The 21,260-nt window shown below is 40.9% G+C and overlaps 1 protein-coding gene across 5 annotated transcripts in view; it reads right to left on the reverse strand.

The window, feature by feature from the left end:
- Positions 1–21,260, reverse strand: part of LOC143782270 (poly(rC)-binding protein 3-like) — a 2,306,623-nt gene that overhangs the window by 1,838,260 nt on the left and 447,103 nt on the right. The gene's annotated exons all lie outside the window — the stretch shown is intronic.

The following is a 21,260-nucleotide window of genomic DNA, read 5'->3' on the forward strand; positions in this document are numbered from 1 at the left end:
GACCCGGTATGTCTCCGCACAGCGAAGTCAGCGAGTACGCAATTAAGCACATGACCAGAAGTAAAGCCGCACAGAATGCCGGTATTTGTAGTAGGAACTGGGCTATATGATTAGCAGCGGCGCATGTGACCCGGCATGCCCCCGCCCAGCGAAGTCAGTGAGTGCGTCATGGATAGGGGCGGGACGCCAAGGAGATGTCACCATGGACACGCAAGCATAGCGTGAACATGGAGCAGCTCTCCGACCCCCGCCTGCAGCCACAGAGAGACACCGTCGCCGGCAACGCTAGCAGGGGTGCCAGTGCACACGCGCACAGAGGTATCACAAGCCAGTATATAAATTACAAAAAATAAACAATAGATTAGAAAGCAAGCGCCATCCCATTGCCATATCTCAAAAAGTATATATACAGCATAGCAACATGTCTACATTTCTGCATTATCTAGTGTATATTAATATAAGTAGCACCACAATAAAACATGGCACAAAGTGAGTGATCACCGATATAAACAAATACAACACAACATAAATGATGAGAGAATAAAATGTGGAATAAGTATACAGTGAAACAGAAAAAAGAAAAAAAAAGAAAAAAAGATGTGCAAACTAAACAAAATACCACCACCCATGATAATGCCAAATAAAACGTGAGGAATTAATGCGGAAATACAAAACCAAAAGCTTTAATAAATATTGTATGATATATAATCACATACACAAATATAATGAAGAAAGTGACTAAAACCACAATGTCCGCAGACGAGGAATGTAGATAAAGAAAAATGAGAAAAAGAAAAGTGACAGTGCCAATATGATAAAATAAATCTTTGTGAATTTTGTATACATAAACGGGCCTATTTGTACACAAGCCAATACATATTACATGCATCATATATATACACCGAAGGGTGACAGACACAACGTCTACGTTGAAATATGCCACAGAGAGAAATATTAATATCAATATGGTGAATATTATTCAATTAAAAAAACATCATATACAATTGTGACAGTGCGTGCAAAAACACTGAAGGAAAACGTATGCAATACAATGCGATGCATAGTATATATATGTAAACACCAAAAAGGGTGACAGACACACCATCTATGTTAAAATATACCACAGAGAAAAATATAGATGGAAATATAATAAATATTATTCAAATAAGAAAACATCATATAGGATAAGAAATTGTTGTGACAAAACACATGCAAAAAGCATTAATAAAAAACATATGCAATAATGCATAGTACAGTAAAAATATATGAGAAAATAACCATGCAGAACAAACATGTACAAACATGCAGAACAATGTATACGACTATACAAAAAAGAAATCAAAGTCCAATAGAGATAAAAAGCGTGGGCACCAACAAATTGACATATGCAAAGTGGTCCAGGCTTCCATTATTGCCACAGGATACGATCTCATCAATAGATATTTAGTTCAATGACAGTATTTCATCCCACATTCCTGCTTCAATATGTTGGAAAAGAGATGTTTATCAACAAGGCCATGATCATGCTAAAAGGGTATGCAAAATAGCACAAATTAGTATAAAGATAAAAACAAATAAAAAACATAGAAACATAAATTAAAAACAAAGATGCCAATATAAAAAAATTATATACATATAATATATATATAAACTAATTACACGAGGTCAGGAATCTAAATAAACGGAGCGAAACTAAGGGATTCATTAAGACCATTAGGATGAAGAGTACGTAGAGTCCAAATCCACTTAGCTTCTTTCTGGGCTAGACGGCGGCTAAAATTGCCCCCACAAAGATTAGATATAATGTGGTCAATACCTTTGACTCGAAGGCCAGATGGATCACAGGCGTGATGTTGCTTAAAATGTCTTGGAATTGTCTTTAGTTGTTCCAAATCATCTACTTTAGCTGCTGCAATAATATCACGCACATGTTCCCGAACTCTAATCTTCAAAGCACGAGTAGTCAGGCCTATATAAATTAGAGAACAGGGACAGGTAGCGTGATAGATTACCGTTTGTGTAGAACAATTAATTGAATGCGTGATTACAAAAATACGTCCATCAGATGAAAGAAACTCCTTAGTTTTTTCGATATTGGGACAAGCGATGCATTTCCCACAAGGGCTACATCCCCATACATTTGTCCCACTTTTACCCTTATAGCCGAAGGCCTGAGGTTGGTTAGTCGGTGAGTAATAACTTCTAACCAAATGGTCACGTAAGTTGTCACATCTCCGAGCAGTGACAACTGGTCTCTCGGGTAAGTATTGTTTCAATGTCTTGTCTGCCAATAACACTGGCCAATGTTTCTGCATGATCTCGTACATCATCTGCCACTGTGAGTGGTAGCATGTCACCATTCTTGGAAGATCCGTTTTTGGTTTTGTTTTTTTGGAGAACATCAGATCATGGCGATTGGCTTTTTTTGCACGGTTATACGCATGTTTGATGGAGCGTTTGCTGTAACCGCGTTCACAAAACCTATCCCTCATTTCCCTTGCACGTTCTTCAAAATCAAGATTTGTAGAGCAAAGGCGTCTAAGCCTCAGGAATTGGCCAATCGGAACTGACCTCACCACATGTGTTGGGTGGGATGATGTGGCGTTCAAAATAGAATTAACTGCAGTTTCCTTCCGGAACATATCTGTCTGCAGTAGACCCGTATCATCCTTCTTAACCAATACATCCAAGAATTCAATTTGACATGCGTGATATTTATAGGTCAATTTAATGTTGCAGGAATTATTATTAAGATTAGAAAAAAACGTTTCCAACTCAAAAGGAGTACCTCGCCAGATCAGGAAAATATCGTCGATGTTCCGGGCCCAGAGAATGACCCGGTCCATTGACGAACCCTGATCTGACAAGAACAGGTCCCTCTCCCACAGCCCCAGGAACAGATTTGCATAGGAGGGCGCACAGGCCGCCCCCATGGCTGTTCCTTGGAGCTGTAGGTAGAAGGACCCGTTAAAAGTAAAAATATTATGGGTAAGAAGAAAATCCAAAAGTTGCAGCAAAAATTCAATCTCCTCATGAGAAAAATTAGTCATAGACAGAAAATACTTGACAGCTTTTAGACCGTCATGATGTCGGATACTTGTGCAGAGGGACTCCACATCACACGTGACGAGAAGCATGTCCCTGTCCATGTGTATGGAGTCCACTCTACACAAGAAATCCAAAGTGTCCCGTAGAAAAGAAGGGATTGTTTCAACAAGAGGTTTGAGAAAAGAGTGGACTCCATACACATGGACGGGGACATGCTTCTCGTCACGTGTGATGTGGAGTCCCTCTGCACAAGTATCCGACATCATGACGGTCTAAAAGCTGTCAAGTATTTTCTGTCTATGACTAATTTTTCTCATGAGGAGATTTAATTTTTGTTGCAACTTTTGGATTTTCTTCTTACCCATAATTTTTTTACTTTTAACGGGTCCTTCTACCTACAGCTCCAAGGAACAGCCATGGGGCGGCCTGTGCGCCCTCCTATGCAAATCTGTTCCTGGGGCTGTGGGAGAGGGACCTGTTCTTGTCAGATCAGGGTTCATCGATGGACCGGGTCATTCTCTGGGCCCGGTACATCGACGATATTTTCCTGATCTGGCGAGGTACTCCTTTTGAGTTGGAAACGTTTTTTTCTAATCTTAATAATAATTCCTGCAACATTAAATTGACCTATAAATATCACGCATGTCAAATTGAATTCTTGGATGTATTGGTTAAGAAGGATGATACGGGTCTACTGCAGACAGATATGTTCCGGAAGGAAACTGCAGTTAATTCTATTTTGAACGCCACATCATCCCACCCAACACATGTGGTGAGGTCAGTTCCGATTGGCCAATTCCTGAGGCTTAGACGCCTTTGCTCTACAAATCTTGATTTTGAAGAACGTGCAAGGGAAATGAGGGATAGGTTTTGTGAACGCGGTTACAGCAAACGCTCCATCAAACATGCGTATAACCGTGCAAAAAATGCCAATCGCCATGATCTGATGTTCTCCAAAAAAACGAAACCAAAAACGGATCTTCCAAGAATGGTGACACGCTACCACTCACAGTTACATAGTTACATAGTTACATAGTTATTAAGGTTGAAGGAAGACTTTAAGTCCATCTAGTTCAACCCATAGCCTAACCTAACATGCCCTAACATGTTGATCCAGGGGAAGGCAAAAAAAACCCATGCGGTAAGAGTAAGCTCCACCATGGGGAAAAAAATTCCTTCCCGACCCCACATACGGCAATCAGACTAGTTCCCTGGATCAACGACCTATCAAGGAATCTACTGTATATACCCTGTAACATTATACTTTTCCAGAAAGGCATCCAGTCCCCTCTTAAATTTAAGTAATGAATCACTCATTACAACATCATACGGCAGAGAGTTCCATAGTCTCACTGCTCTTACAGTAAAGAACCCGCGTCTGTTATTATGCTTAAACCTTTTTTCCTCCAGACGTAGAGGATGCCCCCTTGTCCCTGTCACCGGTCTATGATTAAAAAGATCATCAGAAAGGTCTTTGTACTGTCCCCTCATATATTTATACATTAACATAAGATCACCCCTTAGCCTTCGTTTTTCCAAACTAAATAGCCCCAAGTGTAATAACCTATCTTGGTATTGCAGACCTCCCAGTCCTCTAATAACCTTGGTCGCTCTTCTCTGCACAGTGGCAGATGATGTACGAGATCATGCAGAAACATTGGCCAGTGTTATTAGCAGACAAGACATTGAAACAATACTTACCCGAGAGACCAGTTGTCACTGTTCGGAGATGTGACAACTTACGTGACCATTTGGTTAGAAGTTATTACTCACCGACTAACCAACCTCAGGCCTTCGGCTATAAGGGTAAAAGTGGGACGAATGTATGGGGATGTAGCCCTTGTGGGAAATACATCGCTTGTCCCAATATTGAAAAAACTAAGGAGTTTCTTTCATCTGATGGACGTATTTTTGTAATCACGCATTCAATTAATTGTTCTACACAAACGGTAATCTATCACGCTACCTGTCCCTGTTCTCTAATTTATATAGGCCTGACTACTCGTGCTTTGAATATTAGAGTTCGGGAACATGTGCGTGATATTATTGCAGCAGCTAAAGTAGATGATTTGGAACAACTAAAGACAATTCCAAGACATTTTAAGCAACATCACGCCTGTGATCCATCTGGCCTTCGAGTCAAAGGTATTGACCACATTATATCTAATCTTCGTGGGGGCAATTTTAGCCGCCGTCTAGCCCAGAAAGAAGCTAAGTGGATTTGGATTCTACGTACTCTTCATCCTAATGGTCTTAATGACTCCCTTAGTTTCGCTCCGTTTATTTAGATTCCTGACCTCGTGTAATTAGTTTATATATATATATATATATTATATGTATATAATTTTTTATATTGGCATCTTTGTTTTTAATTTATGTTTCTATGTTTTTTATTTGTTTTTATCTTTATACTAATTTGTGCTATTTTGCATACCCTTTTAGCATGATCATGGCCTTGTTGATAAACATCTCTTTTCCAACATATTGAAGCAGGAATGTGGGATGAAATACTGTCATTGAACTAAATATCTATTGATGAGATCGTATCCTGTGGCAATAATGGAAGCCTGGACCACTTTGCATATGTCAATTTGTTGGTGCCCACGCTTTTTATCTCTATTGGACTTTGATTTCTTTTTTGTATAGTCGTATACATTGTTCTGCATGTTTGTACGTTTGTTCTGCATGGTTTTTTTCTCATATATTTTTACTGTACTATGCATTATTGCATATGTCTTTTATTAATGCTTTTTGCATGTGTTTTGTCACAACAATTTCTTATCGTATATGATGTTTTCTTATTTGAATAATATTTATTATATTTCCATTTATATTTTTCTCTGTGGTATATTTGAACATAGATGGTGTGTCTGTCACCCTTTTTGGTGTTTACATATATATACTATGCATCGCATTGTATTGCATACGTTTTCCTTTAGTGTTTTTGCACGCACTGTCACAATTGTATATGATGTTTTTTTAATTGAATAATATTCACCATATTTATATTAATATTTCTCTCTGTGGCATATTTCAACATAGACGTTGTGTCTGTCACCCTTCGGTGTATATATATGATGCACGTAATATGTATTGGCTTGTGTACAAATAGGCCCGTTTATGTATACAAAATTCACAAAGATTTATTTTATCATATTGGCACTGTCACTTTTCTTTTTCTCATTTTTCTTTATCAACATTCCTCGTCTGCGGACATTGTGGTTTTAGTCGCTTTCTTCATTATATTTGTGTATGTGATTATATATCATACAATATTTATTAAAGCTTTTGGTTTTGTATTTACGCATTAATTCCTCACGTTTTATTTGGCATTATCATGGGTGGTGGTATTTTGTTTAGTTTGCACATCTTTTTTTCTTTTTTCTGTGTCACTGTATACTTATTCCACATTTTATTCTCTCATCATTTATGTTGTGTTGTATTTGTTTATATCGGTGATCACTCACTTTGTGCCATGTTTTATTGTGGTGCTACTTATATTAATATACACTAGATAATGCTGAAATGTAGACATGTTGTTATGCTGTATATATACTTTTTGAGATATGGCAATGGGATGGCGCTTGCTTTCTAATCTATTGTTTATTTTTTGTAATTTATATACTGGCTTGTGATACCTCTGTGCGCGTGTGCACTGGCACCCCTGCTAGCGTTGCCGGCGACGGTGTCTCTCTGTGGCTGCAGGCGGGTGTCGGGGAGCTGCTCCATGTTCACGCTATGCTTGCGTGTCCATGGTGACATCTCCTTGGCGTCCCGCCCCTATCCATGACGCACTCGCTGACTTCGCTGGGCGGGGGCATGCCGGGTCACATGCGCCGCTGCTAATCATATAGCCCAGTTCCTACTACAAATACCGGCATTCTGTGCGGCTTTACTTCTGGTCATGTGCTTAATTGCGAACTCGCTGACTTCGCTGTGCGGAGACATACCGGGTCACATGCGCCGCTGCTAAACTATTAAACTCAGTTTTTACTACAAATACCGGCATTCTGTGCGGTCCCACTTCCGGTCATGTGTCTACAGACACTTTACTTTCATTGGCCAGTACTCATATAAAATGGGCATGTTTTAGTTGTGATGCCACTCCCCCTGAGGAAGGCACCTTGCCGAAATGCGCATAGGGGTTACAGCGTCTCCATATAGGTGTTGGTAAGATTTATCTACATTCATTTGTATTTACTACATGGATTGATTTAGTTTGTATATTGGGGACTTGTGGACCTTGGGAGCTGGGGTTTAGTTCCAGGCTTTTTTGCCTCTATGCTTTATACCATGCTTCCTAACTCACAATATACGGTCCAGAGTCCATACCTGTTATAGTTATTAGTTATTAAGGTTGAAGGAAGACTGTAAGTCCATCTAGTTCAACCCATAGCCTAACCTAACATGCCCTAACATGTTGATCCAGGGGAAGGCAAAAAAACCCCATGTGGCAAAGGGTAACTCCACCATGGGGAAAAAAATTCCTTCCCGACTCCACATACGGCAATCAGACTAGTTCCCTGGATCAACGCCTTATCAAGGAATCTAGTGTATATACCCTGTAACATTATACTTTTCCAGAAAGGTATCCAGTCCCCTCTTAAATATAATTAATGAATCACTCATTACAACATCATACGGCAGAGAGTTCCATAGTCTCACTGCTCTTACAGTAAAGAATCCGTGTCTGTTATTATGCTTAAACCTTCTTTCCTCAAGACGTAGAGGATGCCCCCTTGTCCCTGTCTCAGGTCTATGATTAAAAAGATCATCAGAAAGGTCTTTGTACTGTCCCCTCATATATTTATACATTAACATAAGATCACCCCTTAGTCTTCGTTTTTCCAAACTAAATAGCCCCAAGTGCAATAACCTATCTTGGTATTGCAGACCCCTCAGTCCTCTAATAACCTTGGTCGCTCTTCTCTGCACCCGCTCCAGTTCAGCTATGTCTTTCTTATACACCGGAGACCAGAACTGTGCACAGTATTCTAAGTGTGGTCGAACTAGTGACCTGTATAGAGGTAAAATTATGTTCTCCTCATGAGCATCTATGCCTCTTTTAATACATCCCATTATTTTATTTGCCTTTGTAGCAGATGCCTGACACTGGCCACTGAATATGAGTTTGTCATCCACCCATACACCCAGGTCTTTTTCATTGACGGTTTTGCCCAGAGTTTTAGAATTAAGCACATAGTTATACATCTTATTACTTCTACCCAAGTGCATGACCTTACATTTATCCCCATTAAAGCTCATTTGCCATTTATCAGCCCAAGCTTCTAGTTTACATAAATCATCCTGTAATATAAAATTGTCCTCCCCTGTATTGATTACCCTGCAGAGTTTAGTGTCATCTGCAAATATTGAAATTCTACTCTGAATGCCCCCTACAAGGTCATTAATAAATATGTTAAAAAGAAGAGGGCCCAATACTGACCCCTGTGGTACCCCACTGCTAACCGTGACCCAGTCCGAGTGTGCTCCATTAATAACCACCCTTTGTTTCCTATCCCTGAGCCAGCTCTCAACCCACTTACACATATTTTCCCCTATCCCCATTACTCTCATTTTATGTAACAACCTTTTGTGTGGCACCGTATCAAAAGCTTTGGAAAAGTCCATATATACTACGTCCACTGGGTTCCCTTGGTCCAGTCCGGAACTTACCTCTTCATAGAAGCTGATCAAATTAGTCTGACATGAACGGTCCCTAGTAAACCCGTGCTGATACTGGGTCATAAGGTTATTCCTCTTCAGATACTCCAGTATAGTATCCCTTAGAATGCCCTCCAGGATTTTACCCACAGTAGAGGTTAAACTTACTGGCCTATAATTACCGAGTTCAGTTTTTGCCCCTTTTTTGAATATTGGCACCACATTTGCTATACGCCAGTCCTGTGGTACAGACCCTGTTATTATGGAGTCTTTAAAGATTAAAAATAATGGTCTATCAATGACTGTACTTAGTTCCTGCAGTACTCGGGGGTGTATCCCATCCGGGCCCGGAGATTTGTCAATTTTGGTTATTTTTAGACGCCGCTGTACTTCCTGCTGGGTTAAGCAGGTGACATTTAATGGGGAATTATTATCACTAGTCATATTGGCTGCCATGGGATTTTCTTTTGTAAATACTGATGAAAAAAAGTCATTTAGCATATTGGCTTTTTCCTCATCCTCATCCACCATTTCACCCAGACTATTTTTAAGGGGGCCAACACTGTCATTTTTTAGTTTCTTACTATTTATATAGTTAAAGAATATTTTGGGATTATTTTTACTCTCTCTGGCAATGAGTCTCTCTGTCTCAATCTTTGCTGCCTTGATTTGGTTTTTACAGAATGTATTTAATTTTCTGTATTTATTTAATGCCTCCTCACTACCTACTTCCTTTAATTCTCTAAATGCTTTCTTTTTGTCCCTTATTGCGCCCCTTACAGCTCTATTTAGCCATATTGGTTTCCTCCTATTTCTAGTATGTTTATTCCCATACGGTATATACTGTGCACAGGTCCTATCCAGGATGCTAATAAATGTCTCCCATTTTCTTTGTGTATTTTTGTGTCTCAGGATATTGTCCCAGTTAATTGCACCAAGATCCTCTCTCATCCGTTGGAAATTTGCCCTCCTGAAGTTTAGTGTCCTTGTCACCCCCCTACTACCCATCTTATTAAAGGTTACATGAAAACTTATTATTTTGTGATCACTATTCCCCAAGTGACCCCCAACCCTTATATTTGATATGCGGTCTGGCCTGTTGGTTAATATTAGGTCTAGCAGTGCCCCCCTCCTTGTTGGGTCCTGAACCAGTTGTGAAAGGTAATTGTCTCTCATAGTTGTCAAAAACCGATTACCTTTGCTGGAACTGCAGGTTTCTGTTCCCCAATCTATTTCAGGGTAGTTGAAGTCCCCCATAATAATGACTTCTCCTTGAGTCGCAGCTTCATCTATTTGCTTTACGAGGATATTCTCCATTGCTTCCATTAGTTTTGGAGATTTATAACAAACCCCTATCAGTAATTTATTATTTTTTCCCCCTCCCCTTATCTCCACCCACAGAGACTCTACATTTTCATTAGATTCACCTATATTATCACGCAGGATGGGTTTTAAGGTCGATTTTACATACAGACACACCCCACCCCCTCGCTTATCTGTACGGTCATTTCTGAAAAGGCTATAGCCCTGCAAGTTAACAGCCCAGTCATGGCTCTCATCCAGCCACGTCTCAGATATCCCCACCATGTCATAATTATGCTTCAACAACATTAGTTCTAATTCATCCATTTTGTTGGCGAGGCTTCTGGCATTAGTATACATGCACTTGATGTTACTCTCTGTACCTCTATTCTTTCTTAAATTACTAACTGTTCTAACCCCACCCCCCATGCCACCGCCACCCCCAACTTCCTTATTTGTGCCCAGGTCTCTATCTGCACTATCTTCCCCTCCTATAAAATGAATACCCTCCCCCCCAATCCCTAGTTTAAACACTCCTCCAACCTTCTAACCATTTTCTCCCCCAGTACAGCTGCACCTTCCCCATTGAGGTGCAGCCCGTCCCTAGCGTAGAGCCTGTAGCCAACTGAGAAGTCGGCCCAGTTCTGCAGGAACCCAAACCCCTCCTTCCTACACCAATTCTTGAGCCACTTATTAACCTCCCTAATCTCCCGTTGCCTCTCTGGCGTGGCACGTGGTACAGGCAGTATTTCAGAAAATACCACGTTGGAGGTCCTTGCTTTCAGCTTGCAGCCTAATTCCCTGAAATCATCTTTAAGGACCTTCCACCTACCTCTAACTTTGTCATTTGTGCCAATGTGCACCATGACCGCTGGGTCCTCACCAGCCCCTCCCAGTAATCTGTCCACCCGATCAGCGATGTGTCGGACTCGAGCGCCAGGTAGGCAGCACACCGTCCGACGATCCCTGTCTTTGTGACAGATTGCCCTATCTGTTCCCCTAATAATTGAGTCCCCCACTACCAGCACCTGTCTGGCCTGCCCTGCTCTCCTTTTTCCCTCCTTACTGGAGCAGTCACTCCTCCGGCTTTCAGAGGACATGCCTGGCTGCAGCAGTGCTACCCCTGTACTGGCACCCCCCTCATCTGCCAACTTAGCAAACTTATTGGGGTGTGCCAGATCAGGACTAGCCTCCCTGGCACTCTTCCCTCTACCCCGCCTTCTATCTGTCACCCAGCTAACTGCCACACTGTCCTGCAGCTCCATCCTACCATCCCCCTCCTCATCTATCCCATTGAGCGTCTGCTCTGTGAGCAGAAGACTCCTCTCCATATTGTCTATGGATCTCAGTGTTGCCAGCTGCACATTTAGATCCAGTATCTGGGTTTCCAAATGCACAATGTGCTCACATCTCGCACAGCAGTATGCACCCTCGACCGGCTGGTCAAGGACTGCATACATGTGGCAAGATGTACACTGGATGGCATTAACAATTGTGGAGCACATTTCCTAATGGGGATTGCACCACACAGAAACGTTAATTAAAAATAAATGCAAAGTATTAATTAAACCAAATAAAAAAAATAAAAAAAACCAGAAGCAATTCCTCCCTTGGAAACTCCCTGATTCCAAAGTCACTGAATCACAAGTCACACACTTACCGCCGTTCACACTTACACTCAGGTCACACTCAGCTCGTTCACACTCGCTGTGCTGAAGATTTATAGATTTTTTTTTTTCTCTCTCTATCTCCCCTCAACAGCAATCCACCTTGCTGTTCAGATGCACTTCCAAAAAGAAGTTATTAATTGCACATTGAGGATTTATTGACCATAGCATTGGGGGATCCGCTTTGGATCCAAAGAGACACTATTTTGTACTCGTTGTTTAAATGTATCCCCACTGTCTATGATCTACTGTCCGCATTAATTCCATTGTAGTATGCTTCTGTGACTATTTTTTGTAATTATTTTGCCCGCCTAATGGTGACGCCTTTTGTTGTTATTTATTGGCTCACTAAGCACTATTGGCTATAAGATTTTAATCTGATTTTTTATATTGTTCAATAAATAATAATAATAATAATCTTTATTTTTATATAGCGCTATCATATTCCGCAGCGCTTTACAGTTTAAAATAAAGTATTTTCCTATTGTTCTGACATACGTGGCTCTTTTGTATGTTTCTATCTACTTTTACGTTGAACCAGTTTTCTATAAGTATTGATTTGGATACCATTATATTACCTCTTGGTTAGTGCTCTAACTATTGTGCTATATTTGAAGGTATTCTCAAGCTGGAATAATCAATATGATGTGTTTACCTGTGGGGAGCAGAACCATCCCAGCTGCATCACCATCAGCCCCAGTGGTCTCCTTAAGCAGCGTCGGCCACTCATTGCCGAACACAACAGGTGACGTCACGTAAAATCCCCTACAAACTTTCCCTCATAATTTTTATTGGATGCCTAGGGCCACGGACCGGGTCACTGCTGCCGTGACAACCCCTCTGAAGACCTGTCCAACCCAGCCCGAGTACCCCTACTTAAGAGTTCCAAGTCGGCATAAGGACATTTATGGGCCATGTAGTGCTCCACTTGGAATTTAAATATGTATAAAGCCTCTTTAGGGAGGAAGCGGACGGGACCTTTAGTGCTACATTTTGGATGTAGCTCGTATTGCCTGTTTACTGTTTATTTGATTGTATATATAGATCCCCTTCTTTCCCTCTCATTTCCTTCCATAGTTGAATAATTTTATGCTGTGGACACTGTACCTGCACAGCTAGTATCATATGATGTATTTAAATGAATGAAACTAAATTATTATTCTTCTAACACCTGCTTTGGTTATTACTAATGCAATTGATACTAAGCATGTTTACAGCTCCACATTGCACAAGCCATGAGTAATTTATGATTTCCGTAATGTCTGCCTAATGAAAAATAATTTAAAAAGAAATTAACAAAAGAAATATAAAATGATATTTGCAATTTCATTACTGATACATATTTAACCGACCATGTATTTGCAAAAAAATTTACGGTGACATGTACGTGTTTGAAACCAGTCTAAGATCATAATTACCCTTACAAATCTTTGGGTCTGAGAAAAATCAAGGACATCACACATTACCCTCCATGTGCTGTCTGTTTTTAATATTGCAATTTATTTATTTTGCATGCAAGAAAGTAACTGATGTAACACAGATGGTAAAAGCTGACACACTGACCAAATACTGATAAAAACAGATCCAAAACAATGATGGAAAGTGGGCCGTGTTTATACACATGAGGAAGGTCACTGGCATCTAAACTAGGCCTTAATCTGAATAAATAAGAAAAGATACAATCTCATCTGTACAAAGAGTTTGTTATCTTGTGAGCTTCATGTATCTGTTGGTAGAAAATTTTCAAAGGCAATATGCTGTATCCTCGTACTGTAAGACAATTACATACCGATGCCAGTAGCACTCAAAAAATCAATGCATCCTAGACTATCACTAATTTATTAGATACAAGTAAATCATTTAACCCCTTAATGACTGCCGGTATGCCTATTAACGATGGCAATTAAGGGTACTTATTCCTCAGTGCCGCTTTTTAAAAATGCCGAGAAACAAGTGTATAGTGTTCCCCATAATCGGAATTTCTCCAAGGTCTAGCTGAGCCCCCATAGAATATGATTCAGGTCGGTTTTTACCAACCCCAGTATTGTGATCGCCATTATTAACGGAATAATGGTGACCACAAAAAAAGTCAGATTTCCCATTTAATTTCTCTCTCCTCTGATGTGATCACACATCAGAGGAGAGAGACAAGGAATCCCCCACCAGTACATCTGGTGTCCCTGCCTTCCCCTGTGAAGTCCCCCTTCCAGCTCCATCTTCTTCCGGGAAGAAAATGGTGGGTGCATGTGCAGTGCGCTCACCGAGATCTGCCGGCTGCCACCTGGCAACGATAGGAAATTTAACCTATTGGTTCATTTTGAACACTGTGATAGACCCTATCACAGTGATCAAAATAAAAAAAATAGTAAATCAAACCCCACTTTATCACCCCCATAGTTAGGTAAAAATAATAAACTAAAATAAATGTATTTATTTCCATTTGTCCATGAGGGTTAGAGTTGGCCTAAAGTTAGGTTTTGGCTAAAGTTAGGGTTGGGCTAAAGTTAGGGTTGGGCTAGGGTTAGGGATAGGGCTAGGGTTGGACTAAAATTAGGGTTGGTCTAGGGTTGGGCTAAAGATAAGGGCTGGCCTAAAGTTAGGGTTGGGCTAGGGTTAGGATTGTGGCTAAGGTTGGGATTACGGTTAGGTTTGGAATTAGGGGTAGGGGTGTGTTAGGGTTAGGTTTGTGGTTAGGGTTGGGATTAGGGTTAGGGGTTTGTTAGATTTATGATTGTGGTTAGAGTTATGATTCGGTTTGGGATTAGGTTTAGGGGTGTGTTGGGGTTAGGGTTAGAGTTAGAATTGGGGGGTTTCCACTGTTCAGGTACATCAGGGGGTCTCCAAATGTGACATGGTGCCACCAGTGATTCCAGCCAATTTTGCCTTCAAAAATTCCAATGTGCTCCCTCCCTTCTGAGCCCTGTCATGTGGCCAAACAGTGGCTTTCCCCCAAAATAAAAAAAATCGGTTCCAAAGTAAATTCTTTGTGAAAAAAGTAAAATGTTATTTTTTTCCTTCCACATTGCTTTAGTTCTCATGAAGCACCTGAAGGGTTAATAAACTTTTTGAATGTGGTTTTGCGCACCTTGAGGGGTGCAGTTTTTAGAATGTTGTCACTTTTGGGTATTTTCTGTTATATTGACTCCCCAATCTCACTTCAAATGTGAGTTGGTCAATAAAAAAAAGAGAAATCGCTGGTCAATTTTTAACCCTTATAATGTCCTTCATAAAGTGACCGTGGTCAGAATTGTAAAAATTGGCTTGGTCATTAAGTACCAAATTGGCTCTGTCACTAAGGGGTTAAAATGTGAAAATAAAGAAAAAAAACTTAAATATTGAACAGTTATGATAGTGTAGCACTAAATTTAGAAGTACTTTTTAACTTAGAAGTAAAAAAGCCTGTATACTAAATCAGATATAATTTAAAGGGAACCTGTCACCCACCCCCAGGCATTTTTAACTAAAAGAGCCACCTTGTGCAGCACTAATGCTGCATTCTATCAAGGTGGCTCTTTTAGTTGTGATCCCTTTCAACGCTAAAATAATCGTTTTTATAATTTGTCCCTGATACCTCGAATTTGTCCTTGGAGCATGTCTTTTCCCCCGGACACAAAAGCCCCCCAGCCATCACTCAATACTCTGTGCGCAGGGCTGCACCTCCTCTGCCTTCATTAACATCCCACTGGGGCTCCCGGATTTACCGCCTTATCAGTGACCACCGAGGTGCATCCCTCGATTCCCAGACGACCTTCCGCAGTCAGAGCAGCAGCAGCAACAGCAACCACTTTGAGGAAATCAACACGCAGAAGTCGCCCGTGTGTTCTGCTGCAGCCCCGGCGCCATGCGCTGTAAGCTTTTTTTGGGCATGCAGTTTGCGCTGCCCTTCGAACTTACAGCGCAGGAGCCGGGGCCGCAGCCAAACACATGGGCGACTTCTGCGTGTTACCTTCCTCAAAGTGGTCGCTGTTGCGTCTGCTGCTCCGACCGCGGAAGGTCGTCTGGGAAGCGAGGGACGCACCATGGTGGTCACTGACAAGGCGATAAATCCGGGAGCCCCAGTGGGATGTTAATGAAGGTAGAGGAGGCGGAGCCCTGTGCACAGAGTATTGAGTGACAGCTGGGAGGTGTTTGTGTCCGGGGGAAAAGACATGCCCCCAGGACAAATTCGAGGTATCAGGGACAAATTATAAAAATGATTATTTTAGCGTTGAAAGGGACCACAACTAAAAGAGCCACCTTGACATAATGCAGCATTGGTGCTGCACAAGGTGGCTCTTTTAGTTAAAAATGCCTGGAGGGGGTGACAGGTTCCCTTTAAGTTCCACTAAATCTATATATATTTATTTCTTTATTCTGTCATTTAATGACTATTTGTGAGCCCAGCATTAAATAGGTTTTCCACTATGTTTTCCATAGAAAAAAAAGCAAAACGGAAGCAAAACAGATTTGACTTGTATAAAAGTATAAATTAATATATGTGCATATATATTTCTCCTTTCTACTCTAAATGAATAAATAATTAGATCAGTAGGGTGCCCAATAGCTGTACTAGAGGTGCTACAGAGGGTGGGGTGTAGATCAGTAGCAGGTTTTTTTGTTGTTGTTGTAAACAATGTTGGGCTTTATTTTTCTACAGAAATAGTAGTGGAAGTTAGCTCATGAAACTGTTAAAACAGGAATAATAACTACCACCAACATTCTTGCCCTAGACAAGCTCATAGTTTCTAAAGTCAGGCCTAGGTGTGTAACATGTAGGAGAAAAGTACTATTACATTAAACTGAATGGCCAAGCAGGTAATAGATGGAGGGTCTGCTTCACTCAATTCTCTTATTAATTAGTGGATGACTTTGCATTCCATCCAGGTAAAAATTCACATATATAAATGAATATACAAATAGCCTTGAATCTGAAGTCACTACTACAGAGCTCTACTATATCATAAAGTTCTAACTAAAGTATTGTGTATAGTGAGGTATTCACATCTTGTACATTTATGTCACATCCGCAGGATATGCAACATATAGTACACTCTAGTCCAACCAATGGGATGCTCGTCTATCTCGAAAACATGGTCCTTTCATATGCTGCTTTCAGTAATGGTAAGACATTTCCATTCATTTCCAATGTAATTCACAAAGCCTTGTTTCATTGGTGGGATCCACCTCTAATTCATATTTATGGCATGCACTAGATAAGACCACCCCTCTAAGTATTGTGCCTATCATTAGCACTGCTGCAAGTTGTATGCTTCATTGAACTGTAAGCACCATGCTTATATGCCTTATAGTTGTGTAAATTATGTTTGAGAGCCAGTTTGTACGAACATAAGAAACAAACTATCTTTGTCAATTCCTTCCTGGCTTACCCCACCTTGTGAGTAGCGTAACATATTCTTACCTCCAGTGTCTGACAATCGGTCCCATATAATCACTACATTAATTAGTACTGCCTTGCCATTTGCCCACTTGGTTGCATGATGCATTGGCGATATACCAATGAGGAGCAATCATACTGTATCACAGTCTGCTGGATTCCGCTCTGCTTTTTTAATGTCATGATATTTTTTAATAATAAAGAAATAAAAACACACCGGCGCTCCCAGGGGAATAAACTAGAAAGCTGCAGGTGCCTAGACAGCTACTGTGCTAACTCTGTCAAATAGCAAAAGGGAATAATAAATGGATTAGGACACCGCGCTATCTAGATAGAGCAGTACATGGGTATAAAAAGTGAACATCTAACTAGGCAAGACGTACAACACAATAGGAGTATAACCAATATCAGCAACCAATCACCAATAATAAAAACAGAAAAAAAGAAAAAGAAAAACCAGTGCAAATGCCTATTATGGCCGAAATCTCACATAAAAGTGCGTAACAAATGTTTAATAGAGAAAGCACACTTACTGAGTAATGGTATGGCTGCTTGTAAAGGTGCTGGCGTGTTCCCAGCAAAGGCTGTCGCGCGGCGGGCATACACTCACCAGGGAGGACGCTCCCCATACCACCAGGTGTTTGTGCCGCCCCACGCTGCCTTTTTGGACATTGCACCACTAGTTATCTGGGCCACTGGCGATTCTGTTCCAACACCCATTAGGACGGCGACAGCCTTTGCTGGGAACACGCCAGCACCTTTACAAGCAGCCATACCTTTATTCAGTAAGTGTGCTTTCTCTATTAAACATTTGTTATGCACTTTTATGTGAGATTTCGGCCATAATAGGCATTTGCACTGGTTTTTCTTTTTCTTTTTTTCTGTTTTTATTATTGGTCATTGGTTTGCTGATATTGGTTATACTCCTATTGTGTTGTACGTCTTGCCTAGTTAGACGTTCACTTTTTATACCCATGTACTGCACTATCTAGTTAGCGCGGTGTCCTAATCCATTTATTATTTTTTAATAATGTTTTAAAGAAATTAATTTTTTCTTAATTGAATTGCTACTAGTCTTGGCTATGAAGACATCCTAATGATATTGCTTAGCAGTTGGAGTTGATTTTCTGACTAAGCTTTTGTTCAAAACTAGGAACCGAACTCTATAGAAATGCTTAGATTTATCGTTAGAGTGAATGTAATTCAAGGAGAATGCGAGAACCCAGCTTACTAATACCCTAGAGGTTCTGGGACCACAAAAAATGACATAATCACATCAAACATGTCTGATGTTCAGCCATAAAACATAAACCTTTCATTCACAAACACATCTTTGAAGTCAATAATAGGAAAATATGATTTAAAGAAAATGTGACTCATCACCTTTTCCATAAAATCCTCTACAGAGTACAGCATATGAGAAGCAAATATAATACAACTAGATGATGGCCCCATTCTAACCCATCGGGTATTCTAGAATATGCAAGTGGTTTTTTAATGAAGATTTCAGAATAATGCAATGAATACACAGGATTCGGACGGCCGGGCGCGACCAATTAGCGAAGCGAGGTTCAAATCACGTGGCAATTCGTGGCGGACTGCGCCTGTCGCTGATTGTTTGCGGCCGGCCACATAGTATATAGCACAACTACATAGTATATAGCACAGCCATGTAGTATATATCACAGCCCACATAGTATATAGCACAGCCCACGCAGTATATAACACAGCCCATGCAGTATATTACACAGCTCACGTAGTATAGAGCACAGCCCACGTAGTATACAGTATAGCACAGACCACGCAGTATATAACACAGGCCATGTAGTATATAACACAGCCACATAGTATATAGCACAGCCATGTAATATATAGCACAGCCCATGTAGTATATTGCACAGCTACATGGTATATTGCAGAGCCACGTAGTATATAGCACAGGCCATGCAGTATATAACAAGCACAGCCCACGTAGTATATAGCACAGCCTATGGAGTATATAACACAGCCCACGTAGTATATACCACAGCTTACGTAGTATATAGCACAGCCTACGCAGTATGTAACACAGGCCACGTAGTATATAACACAGCCACGTAGTATATAACACAGCCACATAGTATATTGCACAGCCACATAGAATATAGCACAGCCCACGTAGTATATAGCACAGCGAGGTAGTATATAACACAGCCCACGCAGTATATAACACAGCCCACGTAGTATATAGCAATGTGGGCACCATATCCCTGTAAAAAAAAGAATTAAAATAAAAATTAGTTATATACTCACCTTCCGGTGGCCCCCGGATCCAGCCCAGGCCTTTAGCGATGCTCGTTGTGACACTCCGCTCCCAGTAATGCCTTGCGGCAATAACCCATGATCATGACCACTACGTCATCACGGCTCATTGCCGCAATGCATTCTTGGGACAGGAGCGTCGCGAGGAACGGGAAAGGCTGCTACGAATGACGGAAAGTGAGAATATAATGATTTTTTTAATTATTATTTTTAACATTATATGTCTTTACTATTGATGCTGGATAGGCAGCATCAATAGTAAAATGTTGGTCACACTTACAGGGTTAATGCCACCGGTAATGAACTGCGTTACACCGCGTTATGCTGCGGTGTAACGCAGTCTGTTTAACGGACTTCTGAAATGCTATGTGGATGCTGACGGGAGGGGAGTATGGACGGGGCACTGACTGGAGGGGAGTATGGAGGGGCAATGACTGGAGCGGAGTAGGGAGGGGCCAATTCGCGGCTGGACTGTGCCTGTCACTGATTGGTCGCGGCCAGCCGGCCGTGACTGATCTGCGACGCGGGATTTCTGTGACAAACAGACGGAAGTGGAAATCAGACAAACAGACAAACAGATGGAAGTGGACCTTAGACAATTATATAGATAGATGTATCACATTATACTTCAAAACTTTTTTGATGGATAATTAATAGTGGAGGTAGACCAGGACATTATTAAAGCCCTGAATTAAATAATTAATTATTTATTAATGGAATATTATGTGGAGGATTATTATTATCATTACTATTATACAGTATACTTGTTTGCCCTTTATTGATTCTATGGTTCTATACATGAGGAGGGGTTACATACAAAACCCAAGTAGAAATTATAATGAACAAACTAATAGTGACAGACAGGTACAGAGGGGAGAGGACCCTACCCTTGCAGCCTTACATTCTAAAGGAAAATGGGAATGAAGACAGTAAGTTTGTGGGTTGCAACAGCTCTAGTGTTGGTGATGAGGCAACAGCGTAATTCCAGGCTGTAAGCTGTTCTAAAGACATGGGTTTTCAAGTTCCACTTGAAATTTCCGAATGTAGGGGATAATCGGATGTGTTGGGCCATTATTAGACCAGGAGTTCACACATGTCTTGGAGGATGGGTTCCTGTTCCAAAAGCGGCCAGGTTCACAAATGTCCAGCCAGTTTTGGAAGATGAAGAGGAGGAATAGGAGTATAAAGAGGAGGAGGAGGATGGGGAACAACTGTGTTCAACTGTGTTCCCAGCAGGAACTCAAAGCAGCTTACAGGCATCATTGGACCTTGGCTGGGGGAGTACAGAGGATACAAATGATACAGAAGACCAAGACGATACACCTCCCACTGAGGACAACTTGAGTAAAAATAAAAAAAATGGGATAAAAAGGTGGATTAACTCCACGCTGCTTGAAAGATAGAAGTCCAAATGGATATTAAGATGAAAATGCGGCTTTATTCAACAGTTTCGAAGTACTATGACTCCTTCATCAGGGGATTCATCAGGGAACAGCAAAAGTATATCACTGAAAGTTTCATGACCGGAAGAGGTCATAAGGACCTGGGCTTGTTGTGTTGTTCATCTGCCTGAACAAGAGGACTGCGAGCTGGGTACAATGTTTAGAGCCTATGGACTCTTTTTCTTTTTGGTTGCACCCGTTGTGCCTATTCTGCTGGAGAAGCAGAACTCTTCAGTGAAACTATGGTTTCCGGTACAGGAATGCCATATTTAAAAAAAAGGGGGCTGTCTCCCTTTAAATATATTATGGACATGACTTATATTGAGTCCTTCCAATTTTTTAATAACGTTTTTTATTTAAAGGTTGCTCTGGTTGAGGACAACCACTTTTAAAAAAGGGGAAAAGTAGGGGATGTAAATATGTGTTTGTTGCCTCTTCTCCCCAACCCGTTTATGTGTGTAT

Source organism: Ranitomeya variabilis, chromosome 6 (assembly GCF_051348905.1).
Source record: "Ranitomeya variabilis isolate aRanVar5 chromosome 6, aRanVar5.hap1, whole genome shotgun sequence".
Lineage (NCBI taxonomy): Eukaryota > Metazoa > Chordata > Amphibia > Anura > Dendrobatidae > Ranitomeya > Ranitomeya variabilis.